The following is a 13,144-nucleotide window of genomic DNA, read 5'->3' as shown; positions in this document are numbered from 1 at the left end:
TAGCAAATCTGTTACTTAGCATTTTCTCATATCAATAATACCTCCACATGCCCAATGATACACTTCACACAAAAGACATTTCCTAATAGTACAACCAGCCTCATCCAGGCCCCACCCAAGGTACTCACAGATCAATACCCCAGGACTATACTAACTCAACACATCCAGATCTAAGCCTTCATCACTTGATTCAGCAGACCCTCAAGTTCCCGCAAAAGTTTCCAGCCATGTTTGAGAGGCAGCCGTGGGGCAGGGGCAGGCAAGGAGCGAGCTGTTCCGGGCCTGGCTGCTCCGGGCCTGGCCTCTGTTGCTCTGGTTCGTTCCACAACCAGCTGCTCCGTGTCTGGTCACTGCCGCTCCTGACCCAGTTGCTCTGGACTTGGCTGTTGCTGCTACAGGCCTGGCCACACCCGACTCGGCTGCTCTGGGCCCAATTGCTCCGGGCCCCGCCGTTCCGGGCCTGGCCGCACCCAGCCTGGCAGCCGCTGCTCTGGGCCTGGCCGCACCGGACCCGGCTGCTCCGGGCCTGGCCGCTCCCAGCCTGGCAGCCGCTGCTCCAAGCCTGGCCGCTCCCAGCCTGGCAGCCACTGCTCCGGGCCTGGCCACACCAGACCCGGCTGTTCCGGGCCTGGCCGCTCCCAGCCTGGCAGTTGCTGCTCCGGGTCTGGTCACTGCCACTCCCGACCTAGTTGCTCTGGACTTGGCTGTTGCTGCTACAGACCTGGCCACACCCGACCCGGCTGCTCTGGGCCCGGTTGCTCCGGGCCCAGCCACTCCGGGCCTGGCTGCTCCCAGCCTGTCAGCCGCTGCTCCTGGCCTGGCCGCACCAGACCCAGCTGCTCCGGGCCTGGCTGCTCCCAGCCTGGCAGCCGCTGCTCCGAGCCTGGCCGCTCCCAGCCTGGCAGCCTCTGCTCTGGGCCTGGCCACACCAGACCCGGCTGTTCCAGGCTTGGCCGCTCCCAGCCTGGCAGTCGCTGCTCCGGGTCTGGTCACTGCCACTCCTGACCTAGTTGCTCTGGACCTGACTGTTGTTGCTATAGGCCTGGCCACACCCGACCCAGCTGCTCTGGGCCCGGTTGCTCCGGGCCCGGCCGTTCCGGGCCTGGCTGCTTCCAGCCTGGCAGCCGCTGCTCCGAGCCTGGCCACTCCCAGCCTGGCAGCCACTGCTCCGGGCCTGGCCACACCAGACTTGGCTGCTCCGGGCCTGGCCGCTCCCAGCCTGGCAGCCGCTGCTCCGAGCCTGGCCACTCCCAGCCTGGCAGCCACTGCTCCGGGCCTGGCCGCACCAGACCCGGCTGCTCCGGGCCTGGCCGCTCCCAGCCTGGCAGTCGCTGCTCCGGGTCTGGTCACTGCCACTCCCGACCTAGTTGCTCTGGACTTGGCTGTTGCTGCTACAGGCCTGGCCACACCCGACCCGGCTGCTCTGGGCCCGGTTGCTCTGGGCCCGGCCGTTCCGGGCCTGGCAGCTCCCAGCCTGGCAGCCGCGGCTCCTAGCCTGGCCGCTCCCAGCCTGGCAGTCGCTGCTCCGGGCCTGGCCGCACCAGACCCGGCTGCTCTGGGCCCAGTTGCCCCGGGCCCGGCTGCTCCGAGCCTGGCCGCACCCGGGCTGGATGCTTTGGGCTTGGCTTCTGCTGTTCTGGGCCTGGCTGCTCCCAACCCGGCTGCTCTGGGCCCGGCTTCTTCGGGCCCGGCCACTCCGGGTCTGGGTGTTCCTGGACTGGCCACCCTGGGCTTGGCCGCCTCTGCCTCAAGCCTGGCTGCCCCTGCCCCAGGTCTGGCTGCTCCAGTGCTGGCCGTTGATGCTCTGGTTCTGGCTGCTGCTGCTCTGGGGCCTGGCTGCTGCTGCTCCGGGTCCGGCTGCCACTGCCTTGTGCCTGGCCACTCTAGGTCTGGTCGCCGCTGTTCCAACATTCTGTCCCTTTTTCTTTCTTTCTTTCTTTCTTTTTTTTTTTTTTTTTTTTTTTTTTTAAAAAACACATTTATGTTGCAATGTTGGCTGGTGAGTTGAGTTCTGACTTAGTCTTTGATTTTTCAAGATATTCTTTGCATTCTTTCTTAAGTAATTTTACTATCATTTCCTCTCACTTGATTTCTTCACATTGAGAACTTCTGTGGTTTCTTCCTCCCCGTCCTGGAATCTCAGCAGGTTGGCCTGTGGCACCCCTTTGTTCTCCGCGGGCTCCTGCGCTGCTTCAGCCTGTCGCCCGGGTTGGAGCCGCCCAGGAAGCATCCCGGTCCTTGGCTCCATTGCCTGCGCTCAGCGGTCGAGGGCTCAGGGGCACCCCCACCCCTGGGGGCCCCGTCACCTGGCTCCTTGCTGGCACCCGGCTGGCCGGTGTCCAGCGGGGGCTCCTGCTCCTCGTCAAGATCCTCCAGTCTGGAGCTTTCTTTCTCTCTCCCGCTAGGGGAGTCCAGGATCAGAGTCAACAGACTGTCCTCTGCGCGCAGTGTGCGCGACTCGGGGGCTCGGCCTTTCGCCGCGCTCCCAGGACTCCACCTCACAGCCCCGTCTCCCACTGCCCAGCCTGGGTCCCCAGGGACTGGCCCAGACCGGGAGTTCGGGGCGGTCCGGTCTGAGGCTCAGCGCCGCCGGAGGCTTTGTTTCTTCTGGCTAGGGTAATCCAGCATCAGAGTCAACATTCAGTCCTCTGCGCACAAAGCGCGCGACTCCGGGGGACCCCGCCTTTCGCGCCATCCCCGGGATTTCGCCTCACAGCCCCATCTCCCCGTGCCCGGGCCTGGGTCCCCAGGGACTGGCCCAGACCGGGAGTTCGGGGCGCTCCGTTCTGAGGCTCAGCGCCACCGGAGGCTTTGTTCCTTCCGGCTAGGGTAATCCAGCATCAGAGTCTACATTCAGTCCTCTGCGCACAAAGCGCGCGACTCCAGGGGCCCCCGCCTTTCGTTTTTCCCCTGGGATTCAGCCTCCCAGCCCCGTCTCCCCCTGCCGGAGCCTGGGTCCCCAGAATCTGGCCCATAATGGGGCTCAGCGCTGCCGGTTCGGGGGTTCAGCCCAGGCTGGGGGTTTTATTTCCTTCCTGCTAGGGAACGCCAGGCAGCATCCAGCCCTCTCCTCCTCTCCGGCTGCGACCTCTCGGTGCGCGCGTACGTGTGAGCGCGCAGCATGTCTCCGTACCTTAGGCTCTTTTTTCAGCTCCTCTGACTTTCCCTCTGGCTTTCTCCCACCTTCCTATTGTAGAGTTTTCAGTCAGTCGACCACCTGTAGGTCTGGGCAATGTCCACTCTACATTTTAGTTGTATTCCATTGAAATTGTTGTGAGCTGCTGCGGTTAGGTGTCTATCCAAGCAGCCATCTTGGATCCTCCCCTAATAGGTCAGTTTGAAGAAGAAAGCAGTTAACTCCCCTCCGAGGGTTTAAAATGAATTCTAGCCCACTCGCCAAAGTGGCTCAAAGAGCTGCCCACTTGAAATTTCTCTTTGAGTGTACTTTCTTTTTGCTTTCCCAAATAAATCTCTAGCATGTTTAAGTCTTGACTCTCTATTCTTTTCTTAGCCAGAGCTCAAGTACCAAGGTTGCTGAACCTAGGTTTGATCTGTTGGTCTGACCCCACCCACCAATCAGACACCTGGTGCCATTCCCTTCCCATCCCCGCCTACCACACTTCCACCACTTATCTGGCATAGTCAGCTGAGTCTTGAAAGCTAAGCACAGTCTCTTGGCAATCAACAGAAGGAAGGTTATTTCCACAAGTGGAAGAATAACATGAGCGTGCATGGTCACGGGTAAGGTAGTTTTCCAGTCCACATATATACAATTCTCTTCCTAATTAAGTATAATTTGGCCTGCAATCACATTAGTAATCAGGCAAAATATTCCATGGTATTCATTTGAGTGACTTTTTGAACTCTTTCTGTGGATCAAAACAAGCATCCCAGCATTATGTCAGGGCAGTAAAATGGGATGGAGGGTTGAATTTGCTTCTTTAGCTACTTACTGCTCTTTGATGTGGTCCCTGTGCTGTGCTACCCAGGTTCTGTGCCCTGAGAAGGCTCAGTGGTCCTCTCCACTGAGCACAGGCTGGCCATGCCTCTATCCACAGCAGTGTGCCATGGGATGGGGGAGGTAGTATTACTCTCTTCCTTCAGTCTCAAAGCATCAGCCCAAACCTAGGAAGGACCCTGCCTTCATTCCCTCCCTGTCTAGACGATCCCACAACACTGACCTTTTCTGAGGAAAAATATCAGTATGCTAGTTTTTTGTTTTTTAAATGCCTTTATAGTTCCCCTTTTACAAAAGGAAAGGCAAAGAGGCATGAAACCTGCATGACCCACTGGGGAAACTAGCATTTAAGCCAGTCAGAAGGGTTCCTTAAAGGATGAGAAGCACAGAAGAATATGGCTATGGAGGCAGATGATGATTGGAGGTATGTGCATGGTATTCTAATGGGTTTGCATTGAGAGGAGGAGATCAGTGAAGGCTTTAAACAGACCAAGGGCAGATATCAGATTTTCCTCTGAAAAAGAAATTCTGGTGCCAGCAGGGACAGTGGGTTGGAGGGGACCAGAGCTGGATAGCTGGGAGGAGTCCATGGTAACAGTTGAAGAAAGAGATGTCTTGGACCCAGTGTCATAATCCCCTCTGATATCTGAGGGATTTCCCACTCAATTGGCTTATGATTTGGATCTTAGGCCAATCTCTTACCATAGACACAACTAACAACAACAAAAACCCCTGGTATGCACATTTCTTGCCTCCCTTGCAGTTAGAGTTAGGCTTAGCTGAGACCACATTCATCTTGGTAGTGCTGGTAGAAGCAGGGGCCGCAATGACCCACTGCAGCCTGCCTCCGGGCCAGCGGTGATGGCAGCATCCAGAGGCTGCTGGCGGCAGCAGTTAGTACCGGGCTGTCACATGATGACCTTTGGCTGTGTGCTGCTTGCCTGAATTCCTTTTGTTCCTGCCTATTTTCCAAGCCTGGGTTTTCAAATCTCTGCGCAATTTTCATTCAATTTAAAAAACAATCCTTTAAGGAGGTAAGGTAGGTGTTATTATTCTTATTAAAGTGAAAAGACTAGAACTCTGAAAAGATGGTGATTCTATCAGATCAAAAGCTAGTAAGTGGCATACCTCAGGTTGGGTCCAAGTCTTTATGATGAGACTCAGTACTTGCTCCTCTTGCTTATCCAACTTGGTAGCTCATAACCCCTGACATATATGACAAAGTGAAGGGAAGTGCTAGAAACTGGAGCTTACTCCTGGCACAACTTCTAGAGTTATGTAGAAGTCTTACTGCCGAAACCGTTTTTGGCTCAGTGGATAGAGCGTCAGCCTGTGGACTGAAAGGTCCCAGATTCAATTCCTGTCAAGGGCATGTACCTTGGTTACGGTCACATCCCCAGTAGAGGGTATGCAGGAGGTAGCTGGTTGATGTTTCTCTCTCATCGATGTTTCTAACTATATCCTCTCTTCCTCTTGTAAATAATCATATATATATATATATATATATATATATATATATATATATATATATATATGTCTTACTAGTAAGTCAGTTACTTAGAGCAATTTTTAATGGAGTAAAATGCAAAATCTAGGTACAATTAGCAAATCGAAATAAGTTTTACCTTAGTAGGAAGTGAACTTCTAGTTTCTCTAGGGTTACAAAAGCATTCATCTCTTTGGTGTATACTTTGGTAGAAATCTATAGGAAGTCTTGAAATGAAACATTAGCCAATCTTTAGGCTAGTGTTGCAATTAGCTAAATGTCCCCATTTAATTTAGTAAACACTTATATGATCTATGTGCACATATATAATAACCTTATTTATTTATGTTCTTATACCCCAGAATTCCAGAACATCTTAATAAATGTCAAATAAAATGTATTTGATTATATATTGATAGATATGCAGATACTAATTCTACTAAAAATACTTGAAACACTGTGGTAAACATCCTACAAAAAAAAAGATAAAAATGTAAGATTTTTTTTTCCATATCTCTGTGTTATGCTGAAATGACTATTTGTCATCTGGAGATGATTATGTACAATGATTTCATAGTGAGGAAACAAACTCATGTTTCAATGAAAGGGTAAGGTAGATATGAATCATAATCATTTTAAATTATAGTTATTACATTTTTATAAATTCAAAACATTTCAATTCTATATGAGTCCAGCCCAAGTAGCATTGACCAAATACTATTATTTTCAGATGTTCTAAAAATACCAGGTTACGTCTGACCACAAAATGTTTCTCTAAATTATTATTACACATGCCCATTTATTATTTCTGCTATTCATTCAAGCATTGCGAGGTCTTAAGGCAAAGATAAATACCACCTTGACATGTAAATACAAATTATAATATGATCTATGTACATAAAATTCTAATATGCAAATAGACCGAACAACAGGACAACTGAACAACTGAACAACTGGTTGCTATGAAATGCACTGACCATGAGGGAGTGCACACGGAACATGGCGGGGGTAGGAAGCACACAGCAGAGAGTGGAACATGGCGGGTGTCAGCCCTGGAGGGATGGTGGAGCAGGTGAGTGGGGGGGCCAGACCAAGGCAGGGCACTGGTCACTGTCATTGTAGCGAGCCTCTGGTGGTTACTGAAATGTTTTTGCTCCTTCCCGCCACAATCCTGCCCATTGCTTTCACCTGCTGCCAGCGCCAGCCCTGTTCACGCCCACAGCTGGCTCCGGATCACCGCTGGCACCCACTACTGGTGCTTGGTGCCATCAGTAGGTACCAACGGCAGTTGCTGGCCCCAATAGCCCCTGAGGGTTTCTCCACCTCCCCCTGCTCCTGAGAAGTGATGGGGTCTGGCAGCTGCCATTCGCACCCACTGACAGCGCTGGCTCCACTCACACCCTCCACTGGTGCCGACCCCAATCACTCCGCATCGTCAGCAGTGCAAGAGGGGCTGGCGCCATCGGTATGTGGGAGCTGCAGCAGCAGAAGCAGGGCTGCCACAGACAGGGGATGGGGCTGTGGTGGGAGGGGCCAGGTGGGGGATACAAAGGATGGGCTGAGACCTGTCCCTCTGCTCAGCACAGCCTCACAGCCCACAGTTCCTTTTAAGGTGCACGAATCTGTGCACTTGGCCCCTAGTATGATATACTATAACAATAGCAATACATACAAGATGCAGTGTAAGCATCAAAAAATAACCTCTGCCTATTGCCTTCCCTGAAGGGTTGATTCTTACACTCAGGTTGAGTGTTGAAGGATGAATATGAGAACAACAGTGGACAACATGCTCAGAAGTAGGAAAGTATTTTATATATAGAAACTGGAGTTTACTCCTGACACAGTTTCTAGAGTTATGTAGAAGTCTTATTAGTATATATACCAGAGAGGAAGGGAGAGAGAGAAAGATAGAAACATCAATTATGAGAATCATTGATCAGCTGCCTCCTACACGCCCCCTTCTGGGGATCAAGCCCACAACCCATGCACGTGTCCTTGACTGCAATCGAACCTGGACCCTTCAATCCGCAGGCTGATGCTCTATCCACTGAGCCAAACAGGCTAGGGCTAGGATAGTAATTTAGATAGAGGGAATGTATGTGTAAGGACATGGAGTTTAATAACTAAAAAATTGCGAGTATTTTTGCTTTATGGAAACTAACATTAAGAAGCTATAGTGGAATAGAAGTTAGGCCAAGAGGGATTATATGAAGGTCCTTAAATAACCATGCTATATGTGCTTCCTTTACTGAACATGAGGAAGACAGGAAGAGTTTCAGGCAAGAGCACAGAGAATATTTACCTTTTGGGGAAACCACTGTAACATATTGTGGAGAATACCTTGAAAAGGAAAGAAGCATAGACAATGGAATACATGGAAGGGGTCAGGGCTGGCTATACTATTTAAGTCATCAGTGACACAGATAGCAATGACAACTATGGGAATGAATGAGATTGCATAATTAGAAAAAAAAAGATATTCTTAAAGCGTATGGTGTATATGCCTGAAGCGTTGTTAGTAGCCATCATATCCTTGTCAATAGTAATTATTGGCGTCTGTTTTCTCCATTTCATGCCTGGGAATGTGCATCAGGTGTGGTAGAGGAATGCTGGGCTGGCGAGAGGCCTGGCTCCCCATCCCGGGTCTCTTAGGAAGTCATTGCATGATGTTGGGCAAGTCATGCAGCCATTCCCTTCCTTGGTTTTCTTATCTGTGAAACAAAGAGGCTGGGCTAGATGAACTTTAACACCGTGCTATCATTCATTAACCAGTTCCCTGTATCTCATGATTTCCCCTCATGGGCTCTGATGAAGTTGCCAAATAACTGAAACATAGGCACCAAGGGAGAAATTTAGCCTAGTAAGAGACACAAACTACATAACTCTCCTCTGATTAATGGAAAGCTGACTTTAAAAAATAATTTTGCTATAATTTGGGAGCGATTATTATAGTCTAGTATGAAAAGAAATGGGTTTTTTAATGGAAAGTGATTGATACTTGGTCACAAATATTAGGGTTTTGACTGAATGACTTTTTGGGTTCAAAAATTTTAGAAAATATTTATATAAGTTTGTCCTATTTTAAAAAGCCACCTAAGCACAACTTCATCACATTAGGAATTACATGATAGAACTGATAATATTTATTCCTTCTGGCCAATTATGACTGCCTACAAGTAATGCGGGAATAGAAAACATGTATTGTCTGTCCTTATGATGGCGAACAGTGCAGATGAAGCCCCAGAAAGACCTTAGTGATAGATGGCTCAGCGATGCTGAGCTGGCACCCAAACTGAATACATAAAAAGCTTCCCTTTTTGCCCTAACTGGTCTGGCTTAGTGGATAGAGCATTGGCCTGCGGACTGAAGGGTCCCAGGTTTGATTCCAGTCAAGGGCATGTATCTTAGTTGCGGGCACATCCTCATTTGGGGTGTGTAGGAGGCAGCTGATCGATGTTTCTCTCTCATCGATGTTTCTAACTCTCTATCCCTCACCCTTCCTCTCTGTAAAAAATCAATTAAAAAAAATATATTTTTTTAAAGTTTCCCTTTTGTGTTCTCCCAAATGTAAGATAAGTGGACTATAAGCATCAAGGAAACATGGACTGTAGTTCAACTAACTATCTAAACACCTGTGCAGATGTTCACTAGCTGTATTGAAGTATATGAGTGGTACAGTTTTTATAAAGTTATTTGTAGTTTTAATTGAGCTTCAATCTGTCAGCACCATTAAGCTTCTGAGTTATAATTACTCTCTGATGTCAGAGTAAAATATACAAGGGATAGAACAGTATGTAAAATATTATACTTTTCATATAAAAAAAGAAAAATAAGAATCTACATTTGTATTTACTTGTCTATAAAAAAAAACTCTGAAAAGATTCATAAGGAATACCTACAGAGGGTATGAAAAATGAGTGAAATAAGAGACAAGAACCAGAGAGAAGCTTTTTCAAATTGCTATAGAGCTCTTCCTCATTTCTTTAATAGTTCTATAGCATCCCAGTCTTTAATTTCATATACTAATAGTTGTAGTATAATTTGTTTAAATCAGGCTCCTGATATTTAGGTTGTTTCCAGTCATTTGCCATTAAAATCAGTTTTGCAATTAATCTTGTAAACAATTACCCTTTCCAAAACAAACAAACAAGTTTTAAACCTTAAATAAAAGTTATTCTAAAAAGAAATCCAGAAATAAAAAACAAGCACTTTCAAATGAAAGCTCCAACTTCTTAAATATAAACAGTGAAGGTCAAAATGGCAAGTCTTAGGAGTAAGCTAAGTCTAGGGTGAACAGTCACTCTCCTTCCTCCCCCTCCCATCCATATACCACCATCCAAACCACACCAGCTCTCTCCCTTATGAATAAAGAAGCATTCCATGCCATGTGTGCATTGAAAACCTTTCTGTGTAGATGAGAAACAAGCTAAGGGATATCATCCAAGCAAGTCAGCACAAGGCTCAAAAGTCGCCTCTGTTAATCAGCTGTTGTTATTTTCAGTGTCTCTTGCCACGGTGGCTGTTTTGCTACGCTGGTGGGTGTGGCAAAGTGATGTATTAAAGTATTAACTTGTGTTGATCACTCTAGTTTTCTCTCCTACATTTGAAGCAGATCATTGGTCTCATAGATGGTTTGTAGCTAAACAGAAAGCATGAGCTTCCTGAGGAAAAGCATTGTATTTGTCCATAAAAACCTCAACTCACAGAGAAGAGTGTACTAGATGTCCTGAACGGAGGAAAGAGAAAGGGAAAGGAAGTGTGCCTGTGAAATTGGCAAGCGGATCAAAAAGTTATCTTTTCCATCCAGGGCAGGATAACAGCCCACTGGTTTATACAGTAGTGGGGACCTGCTCCTGACTCCCAGACTGGGCTCAGCAAGATGCTGTATGGCTTTTGAGCCTTAGACACCAGTCCTGATCATTTCCTATGTCCAATAAAGGGCCCAGGAACTGCTGGCCCCTGAATTTCAAGAAACCACTGGACAATAAGAATATCAGCAGCAACCATGACCAACTGGAAAATAGACCCGTGTCCTCTACGAATCAGTCAAAAATGCCTGAAGCAGAAAATAATGAAAGACGCAGAATACAGTGGTGTAAACAAAGAGGGTGTTCCTTTTCTCTCTCACAACAGAAATCCTGAAAGAAAGTGGGTGGCAGAACTGGTTCCGCGGCTCAGTGATGTTGGGGCCACCAAGTCTGCAATTCTCTTGGCCTGTCCTTTTCGGTTGCAGGAGGACTCTGCCATTTCAGATACCGTGTTCATATCGGGTCAGGAGAGAGGGAGAGGGAGCCTTAGGATCCTGCATTTATTTTATCTGGGAAAGAAAAGTGTTGCCTACACCTCCAGCAGAAGTTCTCTTCCCTCTTATAGGCTGGCACTGTCAGTTAACCATTTGTCCACCCCTAGCAGCAAGGAAGGTGACAAAGCAGGAGGGGTTTGGGGATGACCATCAGGTAAGCCAAAACCACAGAGGCGCTAACATCCAACTTTCTGGGCACCACATACACATTCTGAGTCCTGTGTGACCAAGGGGAGACAAAACCCCAATAATGTCAGCGATTCCATATTCCACTACCCAGTGAGACAGCAGAATGAAGATCATTTCAAAGAAACTTGTCCAGACAAAATAAACACACATTTAAGAAAACAAAAAACAAAAAAAAACTAACAATACCAAAATAAGAAAAGGTTAAAAGTTGATGTTTCTTGTATCTGGGAGTTTCACACAGGTAGCACTGACCTTCTCTTTGGATGACTCATCCTTAAACAAAGTAAAAGATAAAAGGAACAGCAGGACTAGAAGCTTCCGAGCAAGTAGTCTGTGTGGACTCATTTGAACACTGGCAGCGAACATAAACTCAGTCTATGAGGCACTTTGACTGAAGGTCACATTACTCGAATGGAGTCACAGAACCGCTTAACTCTGTGAATCAGGCGGCTGGATACAGACTCTCCAAACCTCCCTTACTCAGAAAATGCCTATATTTTATTTATTTATTTATTTATTTTTTAATATATTTTATTGATTTTTTTTTGCCCCCCTCCTTCCCTCCCATACATCCCCTCCCTCCCCAGAGTTTTGTGTCCATTGGTTGTACTTATATGCATGTATAAAAGTCCTTCGGTTGATCTATTATCTCTCCCAGATCTTCCTCCCCTCCCCACTGTAATTTGACAGTCTACTTGTTGATATACTGTCTCTATATCTATCTTTTGGTTCATCAGTTTATAATGTTCTTTATCATCCACAAATGAGTGAGGTCATGTGGTGTTTCTCTTTCATTGATTGGCTTATTTCACTCAGCATGATGTTCTCCAGTTCCATCCAGGCTGCTGCAAATGATGAAAATTCCTTCTTTTTTATGGCAGCATAGTATTCCATTGTGTAGATGTACCATAGTTTCTGGATCCAATCATCTGCTGATGGGCACCTAGGCTGTTTCCAAATTCTGGCAATTGTAGATTGTGCTGCTATGAATATAGGGGTGCATATATCCTTTCTGATTGGTATTTCTAGTTTCTTGGGATATATTCCTAGAAGTGGGATTACTGGGTCAAATGGGAGTTCCATTTTCAGTTTTCTGAGGAAACTCCACACTGTTCTCCACAGTGGTTGCACCAGTCTGCATTCCCACCAGCAGTGCACGAGGGTTCCTTTTTCTCCACAACCTCGCCAACACTTGTCGTTTGTTGACTTGTTGATGTTGGCCATTCTGACAGGTGTGAGATGGTACCGCATTGTTGTTTTGATTTGCATCTCTCAGACAATTAGTGACTTTGAGCATGTTTTCATGTGCCTTTTGGCCTTCCTTCTGTCTTCCTTTGAAAATGTTCTATTTAGGTCCATTGCCCATTTTTTAATTGGATTATTCATCTTCCTTTTATTTAGTTATATAAGCTGTTTGTAGATGTTGGAGATTAAACCTTTATCAGTGGTATCATTTGCAAATATGTTCTCCCACATAAACAAATTGAAAGATAAAAATCATATAGTCATATCAATTGATGCAGAAAAAACATTTGATAAAGTCCAACACCCTTTTCTGATAAAAACTCTTAACAAGGTGGGAGTACAAGGATCGTACCGCAACATAATAAAAGCTATATATGATAAACCCACAGCCAACATTATACTCAATGGGCAAAAACTAAAACCATTCCCTCTAAGAACAGGAACAAGACAGGGATGCCCACTCTCGCGACTCCTGTTTGACATAGTACTGGAAGTACTAGCCATTGCAATTAGACAAGAGGAGGAAATAAAAGGCATCCAAATTGGAAAAGAAGAAGTAAAGTTATCCTTATTTGCAGATGACATGATATTGTACATAAAAAAACCAAAAGACTCCGTTAAAAAACTAATTGACTTTTTAATGAATTTGGCAATGTAGCAGGATACAAAATTAATGCCAAGAAATCCATGGCATTTCTATACACCAACAGTGAAACTGCAGAAACAGAGACTAAAAAAGCAATTCCATTTACCATCGCACCAAAAAAATTAAGATACCTAGGAATAAATTTAACTAAGGAAGTAAAGGACCTATTTGCGGAAAACTACATGACACTGAAAAAAGAGATAGAGGAAGATGTAAGGAGATGGAAGAACATACCATGTTCATGGATTGGTAGAATCAACATCATCAAAATGTCCATACTTCCTAAAGCAATCTATAGGTTCAATGCACTCCCCATTA

This window comes from Pipistrellus kuhlii, unplaced genomic scaffold, assembly GCF_014108245.1.
Source record: "Pipistrellus kuhlii isolate mPipKuh1 unplaced genomic scaffold, mPipKuh1.p scaffold_m20_p_1, whole genome shotgun sequence".
NCBI classification, from domain to species: Eukaryota; Metazoa; Chordata; class Mammalia; order Chiroptera; family Vespertilionidae; genus Pipistrellus; species Pipistrellus kuhlii.
Note: the sequence above shows the minus strand (reverse complement) of the source record.